Source organism: Macaca thibetana, chromosome 6 (assembly GCF_024542745.1).
Source record: "Macaca thibetana thibetana isolate TM-01 chromosome 6, ASM2454274v1, whole genome shotgun sequence".
NCBI classification, from domain to species: domain Eukaryota; kingdom Metazoa; phylum Chordata; class Mammalia; order Primates; family Cercopithecidae; genus Macaca; species Macaca thibetana.
The window spans coordinates 24,002,301-24,018,999 of record NC_065583.1 but is presented as its reverse complement, the minus strand read 5'-3'; the positions used below and the strand labels follow the sequence as shown (position 1 = coordinate 24,018,999).

General features: G+C 37.2%; 1 long non-coding RNA gene across 2 annotated transcripts; it reads left to right on the top strand.

Moving 5' to 3' along the window:
* Positions 1 to 902: 902 nt before the first annotated feature.
* LOC126956760 (uncharacterized) lies at positions 903 to 15,924 on the top strand. Of its 2 annotated transcripts, none has more exons than XR_007726461.1 (3): positions 903 to 2,971; positions 4,864 to 5,024; positions 15,808 to 15,924. It is a non-coding gene; the product is annotated as an uncharacterized LOC126956760 (long non-coding RNA). The 2 variants fall into 2 exon arrangements; XR_007726462.1 differs by lacking the exon at positions 903 to 2,971 and adding an exon at positions 3,297 to 4,705.
* The last annotated feature ends 775 nt before the right edge of the window (positions 15,925 to 16,699 follow it).

Genomic DNA, 16,699 nt, shown 5'->3' with positions numbered 1-16,699 from the left:
TCAGTTAATCACCAGGCCCTGTGGTCCTACTTCCAAAATATTATACATCCCAAATTCGTCCACTGTTTTGTGTTTCTACCTGCCATTATCCTGTTGCAGGCTCCCACCGTCTTTCACTGGGATACTGCCTTAACCCTGTACATAGTCTCCCTGTTTGTCACTCTTGCCCCACTACACTCCAGCTGCCAGTGATCTTTCGAAAACGCAAATCTGAGGTTGTCACACTTTTCCTAAAGCTTTCCGTGGTTCCCCACTGATCATGTGATGAAAGTCTAAAATTCTTAGCAAAGCCTTAAAAATCCCCCCAATGGCTTGGGATCTAACCTACTACTACTACTACTATTAGATTGGTGCAAAAGTAATTGTGGCTTTTGCTCTTAAATAGTTACTGAGTCTTTGGGTTTCAGCCACATTGGCCCCCTCATCATTCTCTTTACTGTGGGCTTTGTAAACATGCTCAGCGTGCTACTCTTTCCTTTGTGTCTCCTTAATTCCTCCTTCCCATTTTTCAAATTTCAGCTTAACTGGGACTTCTTCAAAGAAGCTTTTACTGACTCTGAAAATCAGAGCAAATCTTGGTCTACTTATACCTCTATCACTTCATTTGCTTACCACGATTTGTAATTAGAATTTTTATGTGATGATTCTACTTCCTCTCTCACTTGACTATAAAGTCCTTGAAGGCAGAACTGTTTGTGTTTTGCCCATCACTGAATCCCCAATGCAGATCATTGAGCCTGGCATATAGTACTCAATAAATACTTGTTGAATAAATAACTGAATAGCAACTGTGGTAGGGTAATAATAAAATAGTAATAATCACTACCTGTGTTAAGGGCTTACTCTTATGCTAGACACTCTTACAAATCCTTTCCGTGTTTATGCTTCTCCTTTTATTAGGATTGTGTTTATTTCCATTACACATCACCAAGAAAAACAAAAAGAAATCCTGTATTAACATTTGTTGCATTTCTAAATGACATTCTGGCCAAAAGCTATAGTTTATCTTGACGTAGATGATTTTTGCAATCAAGACAAGTTATCACTCAAAGAAAACCACTCCAATTCTTTGTCTAATCCTCTGGTAACAAATGTGGTCAATAGGAGTACTTACACCTGGCAGATAGACAAGGGCAATGGTTTTCAAACTTTTATCTCAAGAACTCATTATACCCATAAAAACTATTGAAGATCAAAAAAAGATTTTGTTCACGTGGATTTTATCTATCAATATTTACCGTGTTGTAAATAAAAACAAATGTTAAAGATCATTACCAACTCATTTAAAACATCAACAATAAAACTGTTATGTGGTAACACGTTTTCATAGGAAAAAAATATATTTTACCCACATTATGCTCACAAGAGAACGAAGTGAAAAGAGCAAATATTACATTAGGATTATTATGAAACTAGTTTTAACCTAGCCGACTCTGAAAGTATCCATCCCCATACCACATTTTGAGAACCACTGTACTAAGGTTTAAATGGGAGAGGCAACTGTATGCATGAGCAAAAGCTGATAAAAGAGGCAAATAAATTAAGTTGTCAGAGGTGTGTGAACCAGAGCAACTCCATCTTGAGTAGGTGCTGGGTAAAATGAGGCTGAAACATACTGGGTTGCATTCCCAGAGAGTTAAGGCATTATAAGTCACAGGATGAGATAGGAGGCTGGCACAAAATACAGGTCATAAAGACCTTGCTGATAAAACAGGTTGCAGTAAAGAAGCTGGCTAAAACCCACAAAAACTAAGATGGTGACGAGAATGACCTCTTGTCGTCCTCACTGCTACACTCACACTGGCAGCATGACAGTTTACAGATGTCACTGCAATGTCAGGAAGTTACCCTATATGGTCTAAAAAGGGGAGGCATGAATAATCCACCCCTTATTTAGCTTATCATCAAGAAACAACCATAAAAATGGGCAACCAGCAGCCCTTGGGGTTGCTAGGTCTATGGAGTAGCCATTATTTTATTCCTTTACTTAATAAACTTGCTTTCACTTTACTCTATGGACTCGCTCTGAATTCTTCTTTGTGCGAGATCCAAGAACCCTCTCTAGGGGTCTGGATCTGGAACCCTTTCCTGTAACATCTTTCTGGTGACCCAGATGGGATTATACTGCGTAAGCCCCCAGTAAGTGGCAAGGTCCTATAACGTCTTTCTGGCAACTATGGAATGGACTATAGTATGGAAACCCTGACCCAAAGGCTAACTTTGGGTAAGTGTTGGGGTCTGGTAACGTCTTTCTGGTGAACCCTAAGGGGACGATACTGACGAGACTTCTGACTCAAAGGAAATAGACTACAGCACTGATTGGACAACTTTGGGTAAGTGGTGGGGTACCCAGATAAAGAATGGGATTGGGTTAGAGGCCCAACTTAGGAGGGTTAGAGTCCCTTCTAAGATTTAGGGGGCTAGAAGACCCTCTCGGTAAAGTCCCTTTTGGCTAAGAACAGATTCGGCACTACAGGATGTTAACTTCTATTCTCCTTGGAATAATTTGCCTTGTACTCTTTGCTGACGGATGTGGGTGACAGGGTTAGGCAGGTACAGGATCATGGGACATGAGATTTTTCCTCCCATAAAGGGAAAACTTGAGAGCCGATGGGACTGCTGGAAAACATCCCTTCACTACTGAGAAGTGACCACCTGAACTCTTCACTGTCGCTGCAATGGGTGGGTCTTTGTATGGCTTCCCTGAACACCTGGCCTTCCCCACCTTGCCTCAGGCAATGCTATCGTCTCTCTCTGTGCAAACTGGTTGTAGGAATGGTAAAAATCACTATTTCTTACAAAGTTTTGATTAATGGAAGAAAGGATTTGTGAGGCTAGTCTTAAGCTGTAGCCAATCTGGTGTGTTTCCTGTGTCATTCTGTATTATTCTGTCATAAAGAGGGGTACCTTAGGATAGAACATGGACTTAGGACATCTTTAAGCCTGCTGTTCAAGGTGGCCCAGCAAACTGGTCAGTTACAAACTTTGGTGCAGGTCCCCCAAAAAAACTGGATGAGGTTTCCCTCTTGTCTTGTATGTCCTTGGGAGCTTGACCTTATAACGATGTGGCTGTGCTTCTCTTTCACAGTGGTGGCCCGGGTTCAGGGTTCAATTACCATCTTAGGAGATGAGTCCTTTATCTTCTGTCAGTTTGTGTATTTATGTGTATAATGGGTGTGGTGTTTGTATATAAAAGAGCTTTGATTAATTGATTAAAAATAATAAGTGCTTAAGTCATATTTTTGTAAGAAAAACTAAATGTATAATGCCTTTTATTTAGTTCATGTAACTTAAGTAATCTTTGAGAAATGAAGACAGTTTTAAAGATTACTGGTAAAATGAAAATATCTTAAAAATGTAAACATTTGGTCTAAATTATGCAGGTCAGATATTGGGTTTGCTAAATGCTTTAAGGTCATAAGCTGCTGCTTTCATTTTGAAAATTGTTCAATTTACCTACTTTGATGACATTAGAGTCTAGATAAGACCTGGAGACATGTGATGTTAGCCATACCCCCGGCAATGAGAGAAAAAGTCAGACCTTATCTGCACTTGTGTCTGTGTCTTAGGCTCCACACCTAGTACATAATTAAAATGCTTACTAACCAGGGATTTCACCAAAAGTAAAAATCGCTGAGAGTTAACATTGTAACATGTAATTGAGACTACTGAAGAATAGTTCTACACATAAGGTGTGTAAGGAAAGTGAAATGTGCTTTTGGTAAAAGATTATTAGAAGTCATGGGAATGTAAATTTTCTTCCTTAGATTAAATGGTTAAATTATTGTTTTAAGTTAGATAGAATGAAGCTGAAGGTTTAAGCAAGTTTTGGAAAGTTGTGAAAAATTAACTGTAAGACATTCTGTGTGTGAATATATTGACTAAAGTTAAAGGGGTATTCAGTTTTTCTATAAATTAAGCATTGGAATAAAAGCACAAGTTTTTTAGAGCAAAAACCTGCTATAATTTGCTCCTTAACAAAAAAAAAAAAAATGAAGGGTTATAAAAGGTTTGTGAAAATCTTACCTAAAAGTCAAACTCATTAAGATTGAATACATTTGTCTATAACGTTTTATAAAGAATGGGGTTTGTCATCAATAATGCACTAATGCAACAGTCATGTTTGGCTTATTTGGTACAAAAATCATACAGGAAGCATTATCAAATGTAAAATGGTGTTTAGATTTTGGGGGGCTGTAATTATATAAATGTATTATTGGTATATATCCAAAATTATTTTTAAAAGTCTTATAATTCTGATATGACTTAGTGTATATTATGAATAATTATAATTGTTACATAAAATCATTGTATACCACAGAAGGAAGCAAATTTCCTTATCAATTGTGACTTTAATAGTGGCTGTCCTAAGATTTTTTGTCATCCACACACAATTGTTGTCTTGTTTTAATCCTCTTCAAAAGTTGGTTTATAATCAACTATAGAACTCTAACAAGTGTTCTTCAATGCAGGTTTCTGATAACTTTGGAAATTGTGATATTAAAATAAAGGAAAACACTTTCAGAATACTCATGGAGAGCTGAAATGTTCAGGCATATCAAGCAGAACAGAAGTTAACTGAATTGACTGAACCAATAGAAGACTAAAGTAATCATTTTAGCTTTGCTTAAAATGCTGCTGATCCTTTGTTTTGTTTTTCAGAGTCAAGGAAACTTATCTTTTGAGCTATTTGCAGCTCTTAGCAGTTGAGTAAAGTATATTGCTGTGAATAACATTTGAAGTGTATTTGGTTCCCTCAACCTAATTTCTCCAGAATTTGGAAACTGTTTGTGAGTATTCTTATGTTATGGCAATATAGTTATTTGCATAACTGAAATAAGAACCTGTTTTCTTTTGCAACAGGACACAATTGGAAACACTGGATATTTTACCAAGGCTTTGACTGGAATGGCATGTTTTCTTTTAAGGAATCAAACTTATCTTGTAAAGCCAATAAAAGCCCCTTGGGGAATTGGCCTCAGACCTTGTCTACAACAGCCACTGTACAGGGTTTCTGGCCTGTGGTAAGTAAAGAATGTCACTTTCTAACAGGTCCAGGATCCCCAGGTTATCTTGGGACCCTGAGCAGGGGAATTTACTCACCTCATAGGTATTTGAGGTACAAACCTATGGCAGGGCTGGGCTCTAAAAAAGTCTTAGATTCCTTCTATGGAATAAAGTTCCATCAAAGCCAATTTAAAAAGAGTTTATGTAAAAAATAATTATTCTTATTGCACTTTATACAAATAATCAGGCCATGTATAATAAAGCAAATCAGACTTACCATGATTTGTCTTTAGTAAAAATGGGACACTGGAGAGAAATTATGTTTCAAAAACTGTGGTACACTTGTTATTAAATTCTAGTCTCATCAGTTGTTTTTAAGTTTGTTTCTGCAATTTAGACTAACCCTGCTTATTCCTGTGAACCAACTAGTGACATCTGACTGTTGCTCAGAGGAAACAAGAGGGATGGGTAATGTAAAATCTAAATCAGCATTCTAATTCTGAGCACATATTGGAATCAGATAACAACCCCATGTCAGCTTGGTTCCAACAGGTGCCCAGTTCATGGAAAGCCCTCTAACTTAGTTTACTTGGAATAATTTTATTTCTTTTGCTTTACTGTTGTGGAATATATTGCTGTTGTGCTATTTGTGTTAGGATAAGCTTACTCATTTTCTTAAGTTAAACACTTATGAATCTTCCAGATATCACCTTTTGTCAAAACTCAGAGTCATGAATTGCCCTTACCATACTGATGCTTTCCGACTGAGCTCCTCTCTACCCTGAATACAAGAGACTCTCATAGTTAGGCAGGAATATCATTGCTCCTATTCATCATGAAGAAGTTACAGAAGATGAATTTTCAACTCTCTGCAACCCTTAGGATTAAAATTATACAAACCCTTAGGATTAAAAAAGGGAGGGGTAATGTCAGGCGTGTGAACCAGAGCAACTCCATTTTGAGTAGAAGCGGTGTAAAATGAGGCTGAAACCTACTAGCCTGCGTTCCCAGACAGTTAAGGCATTCTAAGTCACAGGATGAGATAGGAGGCTGGCATAAAATACAGGTCATAAACAGCTTGCAGATAAAACAGTTTGCAGTAAAGAAACTGGCTAACACCCACCAAAAACTAGGTGGCGACAAAAGTAACTTCTTACCATCCTCACTGCTACACTCCCACCAGTGCCATGATAGATTACAGATGCCATGGCAACACCAGGACATTACCCTATATGGTCTAAAAAGGGGATGCATGAATAATTCATCCCTTGTTTAGCATATCATCAAGTACTAACCATAAAAATGGGCAACCAGCGCTCTGTCTATGGCATAGCCATTCTTTTATTCCTTTACTTTCTTAAACTTGCTTTCACTTTACTCTATGGACTCACCCTGAATTCTTTCTTGTGTGAGACCCAAGAACCTTCTCTTGGGTTCTGGATCTGGACCCCTTTCCTATAACATCTTTCTGGCAACCGAGATGGGCCTATAGATATTCCCAGTAAGTGCTAGGATCCTGTAACATCTTTCTGGTGACCATGGAATGGTCCCACTATCCTGTGGAAACCCCCAACCCAAAGGCTAACTTTGGGTAAGTGGTGGTGTCCAATAAGAAAGTTGGTGTTAATTTTGTGCAAGATTTCAGTTCATATTCTGATTTCAATTATCAAAATGTAATTGACAGTAGATGCATGGGTTTCTTTCTGAACTCTCTGTTCTGTTCCTTCCATTCCTTCCATCTATGTACTGTAAACCAAAAGTATCTGCCTCAATCAATTTGGAAGTTTATTTTGCCAAGGTTAAGGACATGCCCATGACACAGCCTCAAGAAATCCTGACAACATGTACCCAAGGTGGTTGGGCTACAGCTTGCTTTTATACATTTTAGGGAGATGTAGGACATCATTCAATACTGTAAAATGTACATAGCTTCAGTCCAGAGAGCGGTGACAGCTCAAATCAGGGCTTCCAGATCACAGGTGGATTCAAAGATTTTCTGATTGGCAGTTGGTTGAAAGATTTATCTAAAGACCTAGAATCAACAGAAGGGAGTGTCTGGGTTAAGATATGGGGTTGTGGATACAAAGGTTCTTATTGTGCAGATAAAGCCTCCAGATAGCAGGTTTCAGAGCATATCAGACCTAAAAAGTCTATTCTGTCAGTCTGAAGGTCGCTGTTTCTATGTTAATGCCGGTCAGCTGTGCCTGAATTCCAAAGGGAGGAATGTTTAATGAGGCATGTCTGACCACCCATTCCCATGGTAGCCTGATCTAGTGTTTTAGGTTTACTTTAAAATGCTCTAGCCCGGTACAGTTGTTCATGCCTGTATTCCCAGCATTTTGGAAGGCTGAGGCAAAAGTATTGCTTGAGTCCAAGCGTTTTAGACCAGGCTGGACAACGTGGCAAACTCTCGTCTCTACAAAAAAATACAAAAATTAGCCAGGCGTGATGGCCTGTGCCTGTAGTCCTAGCTACTCGGGAGGCTGAGGCTGGAGAATTGCTTGAGTTCAGGAAGCAGAGGTTGCAGGTTGAGACTGCATCAGTGCACTCCAGCCTGGGTGACAGAGTGAGACCCTGTCTCAAAAAAATAAAATAAAATAAAATAAAATACCCTTGGCCAAAAGGAGGGGTCCATTCCATTGGTTGGGGAACTTAGAATATTATTTTTGGTTTACAGTATCTATTTTTTTTCTTTTGTTAAAAATGGGGTCTTACTCTCTTACCCAGGCTGGATTATAGGCATGAGTCACCATGCCAAGCTATATACATATATGCCAAATATGTATACCACCATGCCAAAATACATTAATGTATTTTTTTATTTTTTTGAGACAGAGTCTCACTCTGTTGCCCAAGCTGGATTGCAGTGGCACGATCTCGGCTCACTGCAACCTTTGCAGTTGGTTGTATGTTGATTTTTGTATTTTTATTTTCTTACCTTAATGCCTTCCGTGTTCAAGTGATTCTTGTGCTTCAGCCTCCCAAGTACCTGGGACTACAGGCACATGCCACCATGCCCAGATAATTTTTTGTATTTTTAGTAGAGACGGGTTTTCACCATGTTAGCCAGGATGGTCTCAATCTCCTGACCTCGTGATCCACCGGCCTCTGCCTCCCAAAGTACTGGGATTACAGGCGTGAGCCAGCACACCCAGCCTTATATATGTATTTTTATGCCAATACCACAGTCTTGATTACTCTAGCTTTATGGTAAATTTTGAAATTTTGAAATCATGTAAGTCCTTGAACTTTGTTCTTTCATAAAATCATATTGGCTTATCTTGGTCCTTTGGATTTAAAAGACAAATGTTAGGTTCATCTTATCAATGTCTTTTACAGCAAACGCTAATGGTATTTAGATAGAAATTGTATTGAATCTATGGATCAATTTTGGGAAAACTGACACCTTGACAATACTGTATTTTCCTATTTGCAAACATGGGACATATCTCCATTTGTTTCGGTCTTAATTTCCTTTGACAAATTTTTGTAATTTTCAGTGTACTGTCCTGTACTTCTTTCATTATTTCTGAATACTTTATTCTTTTTATGCTATTGCGAATGTAATTTTTTTAAAATTTCCTTTGCAGTTGGTTGTATGTTGATTTTTGCGTTTTTATTTTCTTACCTTATTGCACTGGCTGGAACCTTCAGTCCAAGGTTAAATAGAAGTGGTGAGAGTGTACATCCTTTTGCCTTGTACCCAATCTTAGGAAGAAAGCATTCATTCACCTTTAAGCATGTTGTTAGTCATAGGTTTATGTAGCTGCCTTTTATTAAAGTAAGAAAGTTTCCTTCTATTCCTAGTTTATTGAGAATTCTACCATGAATGGTAGTTCAATTTTATCAAATGCTTTGTCTGTGTCTCTTGAGATGATTATATGGCATTTTCCTTTAAGGGTCAGCAGAATTTTCCAGAAAAGGCTATATAGTAAATATTTTTGGTTTTGTGAGCCACATGAGCTCTGTTGCAACCAATCAGCTCTGCTTTTGTAGCAGAAAGCAATCATAGATAATATGTAAATGAATGGGCTTGGCTTTGTTTCAGTAAACTTTATTTGCAAAAACAAATGTCATGCCAGATTTGGCCCAGGGGCTATAGTTTGCTGACCACTGATTTATTTTATTAACGTATGTATTAAACGAATTGATATTCAGATGTTAAGCTAAAGAACATTCCTGTAATAAACCGACCACACTTGGTAATAGTATATAATCCTTTTTGTACATTACTGGATCTAATTTGTTGTTATTTAAACAATTTTAGCATTTACATTCATGAGGAGTGTTGTTCTATAGTTTTCTTGTGATATCTTTGTGGCTTTTAGTATCAGGGTAAAATGAACTGTAAAGTGTCCCCTTTTCTTCTATTTTTGAAAAGATTTCCATTGGATTGGTATTATTAATTATTTAAATGTCAATAGAGTTCCCAGTAAAACCATGCAGGCCTGGACTTCCCTTTGAAGAAGATTTTAAAATAATTTAATTAAATACTTTAATATTTTTCACTGATATATATATGCAAATTTTATAATTTCTTTTTGAGTCTACTTTGATCATTTCTGTTAATGAATTTGCCCATTTCATCTAAGTTGACAAATTGTTGGCATAAGATTGTTCAAAATATTCCTTTATAAGCCTTTTAATTTCCATAGGGTTCAGAATACTTCCTCTTTTAATCCCAGTTTTGGTAATTTCTATCTTCTCTCTTTTTTTCTTGGTCATTTGACTAAAATGTTATCAATTTTGTAGATCTTTTCAAGGAATCAATTGTAAGTTTCACTAATTTCCTCTATTGTTTCACTGTTTTATTTGTATTGATTTCCGCTGTGGTCTTTAGTCGTTCATCCTACTTTGGCTCTTCTTTTTGTAGTTTCTTAAGGTGGAAGCTTAATTAATTTTTCTAGGTTATTAAAGTCTTCCTTTCTAATTTTTAAAGCTATAAATTTCTCTTTAAATATTGCTTTACCTGCATTAATGTTGATATGTTCTGATCTTATATTCATTCAGTAGAAAATATTTTATAATTTCCCTGGAGATTTTTTCTTTGACGTGTAAACCAAAAATAAAATTCAAAAGTCTCCCCCACAAAAATCTGATTGGACTTTCTTCTCAGCCAGGGCACTCTAAAATTTAACCTGAAAGACTGGTTCAGGCCATGAAAGGAAGTAGGGGTTTGACATGCCTCATTATACTCCTCCAGCATTAATCAACACAAACCTTATATCTGATAAGAAACATTTACAGTCTTCTCTCTAATGCCTGCTGGAGGCTTTGTCTGCATGATAAAACCTAGGTCTTCACAATCCTTTATCATAACCTAGACATTCCTTTCTACTGATAATAACTTTTTCTATCAATTGCCATCAGAATATGTTTAAAGAAATATTGACATACCCGCCAGGCATGGTGGCTCACACCTGTAATCCTAGCTCTTTGGGGGGCCGAGGAGGGTAGATCACGAGGTCAGGAGTTCAAGACCAGCCTGGCCAACATGGTGAAACTCATCTCTACTAAAAATACAAAAATTAGATGGGCATGGTGGTGCGTGCCTGTAATCCCAGCTACTCGGGAGGCTGAGGGAGGAGAATTGCTTGAACTGGGACCTGGGAGGCAGAGGTTGCAGTGAGCCGAGATCACACCACTGCACTCCAGCCTGGGCGACAGAACGAGACTTCATCTAAAATAAAACGAAATGAAATGAAATGAAATGAAATGAAATGAAATGAAATGAAATGAAATAACTGAAAATAAATACTGACAAACCCAAATATAATTAGTGGATAATGTTTCTTTTTTTTTTATTCTGTCCATTTTTCCTCCACATATTTTGGGGCTCTCTAGTTAGGTGCAATTATATTTATAATGCTGTATCTTTTTGATTAATTAACCCTTTTTATCATTATGAAATGTTCTCCTCAGTCTCTAGGATGGTTCTTGTATTAAAATATATTTAAATATAGTCTCTCCAGATCTCTTGTGTCTACTGTTTGCTTCATGTATCTTTTACCATTGTATTACTTTCTTTCTATTGTATTTTAAATATAAAGTTTTTTTTCTATGAAAAAAATATACTCTTAATATTATATTACTGCCTCTACCTATGAGTGGATTTTCTAGTCCAGTAAAATTTAATGTAAAAAATTATTGGTATACTTAGAGTTATGTTTGTCATTTTAGAACTTTTCTACATGCTTGTTTGTTCCTATGGTTCTCTTATATCACTTTTCTTTGGTTATACAAATATGTTTTAGCTTACCATTTCAATTCCTGTGTTAGCTTTTTTTAAAGCAAGTTTTTGAGGTTTAGTGTGTGCAAGTGTGTTTGCATGCATCCTTAACCCATCACAGTCCTCTCCAGGTTAATACTAACTTAATTCTGGTCCAATATAGCTACATTTCACCTGTAGGTCTCCATTTCCTCCTCCTCCCTGTATGCTATTATTGACGTTGATATGGTGCCTATATATATTATAAACCAAGTAATACAATAATACATTTATTGCTTTAAACAGATTGTTTAGAGAAATTAAGAGAGAGAAATTATATTATTTTTTAAATCTAGTGTTAATGAAAAGAGTCAAACTCTGTAAAATATTTGAAGAGATTTATTCTGAGCCAAATATGAGAGACAATGACCCATGACACAGCCCTCAGGAGGGCCTGAGAACATGTGCCCAAGGTGGTTGGGGCGCAGCTTGGTTTTATACATTTTAGGCAGGCATGAGACATCAATCAAATACATTTAAGAAATACATTGGTTTGGTCCAGAAAGGCAGGACAACTCAAAGTCAGGGCTCCAGGTTATAAGTAAATTTAAGCATTTTCTGGTTGACAATTTGTTGAGTTTATCTAAAGACCTGGGATCATAGAAAGGAAATGTTCCGGTTAAGATGAAAGAGTGGAGATCAAGGTTCTTTTGAAGTCTTATAGTGGCTGCCCTTAGAGACCATAGATGACAAATGTTTCCTATTCAGATCTTTAAAACGTGCAAGACTTTTAGTTAACCTCTTTAGGATTGGGAGGGCCTAGAAGAAAAAGATATAGCTATGTTACTAGAGATTCTTTACAGATGCAACTTTTCCCCCACAAAAGACAGCTTTGCAGGGCCATTTCAAGATATGGAAAAGAAACATGTTTTGGGGTAAAATATTTTGATTTTCTTCTTTGTCTTGTAATGTTATGCCAGAGTCAGACTGGAAAGTAAGTCACAATATATAGGGTTAAATAAAACCCATCTGATGAGAATTTATGATTTGTAAGGCACGACTCCTCAGACCTCCCAGATAGGAATTTGGGCAAGATTAAAAAATCAGAGTTTAGTCCTCATTAGCCACATATTTACCATTTCCCACATTGTTCTTTCCTTCATGCATATCCAAGTTATTGTCCACTGTCTTTCCTTTAATATTTCTTGGAAGACAGTTCTCCTAGCAGCAAATTCTCTCAATTTTTGTTTACCTGTAAATATCTTTATTTACCTTCATTCTTGAAAGGTTAGCTAACGATATGAAATTCATGGTTGGCTTGTTTTTCTTTTTTTTTTTTTATTATACTTTAAGTGCTAGGGTACATGTGCACAACGTGCAGGTTTGTTACAAATGTATACATGTGCCATGTTGGTGTGCTGCACTCATTAACTCATCATTTACATTAGGTATATCTCCTAATGCTATCCCTCCCCCCTCCCCCGACCCCACGACAGGCCACGGTGTGTGATGTTCCCCATCCTGTATCCAGGTGTTCTCGTTGTTCAGTTACCACCTATGAGTGAGAACATGCAGTGTTTGGGTTTCTGTCCTTGCAATAGTTTGCTCAGAATGATGGTTTCCAGCTTCATCCATTACCTACAAAGGACATGAACTCATCCTTTTTTATGGCGGCATAGTATTTCATGGTGTATATGTGCCACATTTGCTTAATCCAGTCTATCGTTGATGGACATTTGGGTTGGTTCCAAGTCTTTGCTATTGTGAATAGTGCCTCAATAAACATGTGTGCATGTATCTTTATAGCAGCATGATTTATAATCCTTTGGGTATATACCCAGTAATGGGATGGCTGGGTCAGATAGTATTTCTAGTTCTAGATCCTTAAGGAATTGCCTCACTGTCTTCCACAATGGTTGAACTACTTTACAGCTCCAACAACAGTGTAAAAGTGTTCCTATTTCTCCACATCCTCTCCAGCATCTGTTGTTTCCTGACATTTTAATGATCACCATTCTAACTGGTGTGAGATGGTATCTCATTGTGGTTTGATTTGTATTTCTCTGATGACCAGTGATGATGAGAATTTTTTCATGTATCTGTTGGCTGCATAAATGTCTTCTTTTGAGAAGTGTCTGTTCATACACTTTGCCCACTTTTTGATGGGATTGTTTGATTTTTTCTTCTAAATTTGTTTAACCTCTTTGTAGATTCTAGATATTAGCCCTTTGTCAGATGGGTAGATTGCAAAAATTTTTCTCCCATTCTGTAGGTTGCCTGTTCACTCTGATGATAGTTTCTTTTGCTGTGCAGAAGTTCTTTAGTTTAATTAGACCCATTTGTCAATTTTGGCTTTCGTTGCCATTGCTTTTGGTGTTTTAGACATGAAGTCCTTGCCCCTGCCTATGTCCTGAATGGTACTGCCTCGGTTTTCTTCTAGGGTTTTTATGGTTTTTGGTCTAACCTTTAAGTCTTTAATCCATCTTGAATTAAATTAATTTTTGTACAAGGTGTGAGGAAGGGATCCAGTTTCAGCTTTCTACATATGCCTAACCAGTTTCCCAGCACCATTTATTAAATAGGGAATCCTTTCCCCATTTCTTGTTTTTGGTCAAGTTTGTCAAAGATCAGATGGTTGTAGATGTGTGGTATTATTTCTGAGGGCTCCGTTCTGTTCCATTGATCTATATATCTGTTTTGGTACCAGTACCATGCTGTTTTGGTTACTGTAGCCTTGTAGTGTAGTTTGAAGTCAGGTAGTGTGATGCCTCCAGCTTTGTTCTTTTGGCTTAGGATTGTCTTGACAATGCAGGCTCTTTTTTTGTTCCATATGAACTTTAAAGTAGTTTTTTCCAATTCTGTGAAGAAAGTCATTGGTAGCTTGATGGGGATGGCATTGAATCTATAAATTACCTTGAGCAGTATGGCCATTTTCATGATACTGATTCTTCCTATCCACGAGCATGGAATGTTCTTCCATTTGTTTGTGTCTTCTTTTATTTTGTTGAGCAGTAATTTGTAGTTCTCCTTGAAGAGGTCCTTCACATCCCTTGTAAGTTGGATTCCTAGGTATTTTATTCTCTTTGAAGCTATTGTGAATGGAAGTTCATTCATGGTAGAATTTGTCAGGGAAACAAACTCTCTGTCTGTTACTGGTGTATAAGAATGCTTGTGATTTTTGCACATTGATTTTGTATCCTGAGACCTTGCTGAAGTTGCTTCCAGTTTTTGCCCATTCAGTATGATATTGGCTGTGGGTTTGTCATAAATAGCTCTTACTATTTTGAGATACGTCCCATCAGTATCTAATTTATTGAGAGTTTTTAGCATGAAGTGCTGTTGAATTTTGTCAAAGGCCTTTTCTGCATTTATTGAAATAATCATGTGGTTTTTGTCTTTGGTTCTGTTTATATGATGGATTACGTTTATTAATTTGTGTATGTTGAACCAGCCTTGCATCCCAGGGATGAAGCCCACTTGATCATACTGGATAAGTTTTTTGATGTGCTGCTAGATTCGGTTTGCCAGTATTTTATTGAGGATTTTTGCATGGATGTTCATCAGGGATATTGGTCTAAAATTCTCTTTTTTTGTTGTGTCTCTGCCAGGCTTTGGTATCAGGATGATGCTGGCCTCATAAAATGAGTTAGGGAGGATTCCCTTTTTTTCTATTGATTGGAATAGTTTCAGAAGGAATGGTACCAACTCCTCTTTGTACCTCTGGTAGAATTCAGCTGTGAATCCATCTGGTCCTGGACTTTTTTCGGTTGATAGGCTATCAAGTATTGCCTCAACTTCAGAGCCTGCTATTGGTCTATTCAGGTATTCAACTTCTTCCTGGTTTAGTCTTGGGAGAGTGTACATGTCCAGGAATTTATTCATTTCTTCTAGATTTCCTAGTTTATTTGCATAGAGGTGTTTATAGTATTCTCTGATGATAGCTTGTATTTCTGTGGGATCAGTGGTGATATCCCCTTTATCATTTTTTATTGCGTCTATTTGATTCTTCTCTCTTTTCTTCTTTATTAGTCTTACTAGCAGTCTACCAATTTTGTGAATCTTTTCAAAAAACCAGCTCCTGGATTCATTGATTTTCTGAAGGGTTTTTTGTGTCTCTATCTCCTTCAGTTCTGTTCTGAGCTTAGTTACTTCTTGCCTTCTGCTAACTTTTTAATGCATTTGCTCTTGCTTCTCTAGTTCTTTTAATTGTGATGTTAGGGTGTCAGTTTTAGATCTTTCCTGCTTTCCCTTGTGGGCATTTAGTGCTATAAATTTCCCTCTACACACTGCTTTAAATGTGTCCCAGAGATTCTGGTATGTTGTGTCTTTGGATTATATCCAAAATGAGTCAAATCCAATAGGGCAGGAGTCGCTGAGATTTTGCCTAAAAATGTGTCCTCAGGTAGTAATCTTCAAAAACAAAATATCATAGATAGAAAAGATTTGTTTTTCAACCTAAGAAAGCACATTGAAAACAGGAAAAAGAAAAAGGTTTACTTAAATGGTGTAAATGTGTGCAGTGTCAGTGACGTGATGTAGTTCAGTCTTTGATATCCTTTGAATTCTCTTCCTAATTTAATGTTTCTTTACAGACTACTATGCAGCAGAAGAAAACTATGCCTGAAATATCTACAGGGAAAATTCTGTGTATTCATGTTTAAGGAACCACTTTTGTTCCTCAAGTAACCAGAATGAGTAATAAAAATCAAGCATGAGTAGTAGTGTTGGTCATGCACTTTTTTTCTGATTGCTAAAATGAAAGCTTTCGCCAGGTGCGGTGACTCACGCCTATAATCCCAGCACTTTGGGAGGCTGAGGCAGGTGGATCACCTGAGGTCAGGAGTTTAAGACCAGCCTGGTCAACCTGGGGAAACCCTGTATCTTCTAAAAATACAAAAATTAGCCAGGCATGGTGGCGGGCACCTGTAATCCCACCTACCTGGGAGGCTGAGGCAGGAGAATCACTTGAACCCAAGAAGTGGAGGTTGCAGTGATCAGAGATTGCGCCACCGCACTCCACCCTGGGCAACAGGGTGAGGCTCCATCTCAAAAAAAAATTAAAATTAAAATTAAAATTAGAAATACAATGAAAGATGTCATTGAACTCAGATTAGGAAATAATTCTTCCCAAGCAAAAAACTCATGAATTATTTATTGGACTTTCTTCTACCTTTAATTTCTAATACATGGGAATGAGTAATAGTATAAGCCAAACTGGAAAGTCAATTCACATTCCAGATTCCATTTTTACATGGGCATGAAGATTTCAAATTCTTTTAATCGATAAGCCAGCCTAGTCACTGGAAAAGATTAAATTGAAATATCTGCGTGTGTCAATCTCTCTACCAACATATAACCTCCCCACCCTGCATTGATAGAAGAATAAATAGGACTGAGAGGGAGAAAGACACTTGTATTGGGGGTGCACAGTACTTGTAACCAATCTTTTTGTTGTTGTTGTTGTTTTGAGATGGAGTCTCGGGC